A 249-nucleotide genomic window follows, 5' to 3' on the forward strand; every position below is an offset into this window, starting at 1 on the left:
GTGCCAAGCCGCTCCCCTCCAGCTGTGCCCGCGCTGCCCAGCCCTGACAGAGCCAGGGCTGGACGGGGACAGAAACCGTCCCCGTGGCTTTCGCTGACTGGCGGCAGGAGGACGCGGTTTCGCGGCAGTGACGCACGCAGAGGGTTTGTGATATCAGCGGCGTAGCGCAGGTGCCAGCCAGCTCTGGCTGGGCGCTGGGGCGAGGGGCTAAAGCTCTTGCCCATGTCCATGCTGCGGCGCTCCCGGGCC

Source organism: Buceros rhinoceros, unplaced genomic scaffold, assembly GCF_000710305.1.
Source record: "Buceros rhinoceros silvestris isolate BGI_N320 unplaced genomic scaffold, ASM71030v1 scaffold27748, whole genome shotgun sequence".
NCBI classification, from domain to species: domain Eukaryota; kingdom Metazoa; phylum Chordata; class Aves; order Bucerotiformes; family Bucerotidae; genus Buceros; species Buceros rhinoceros.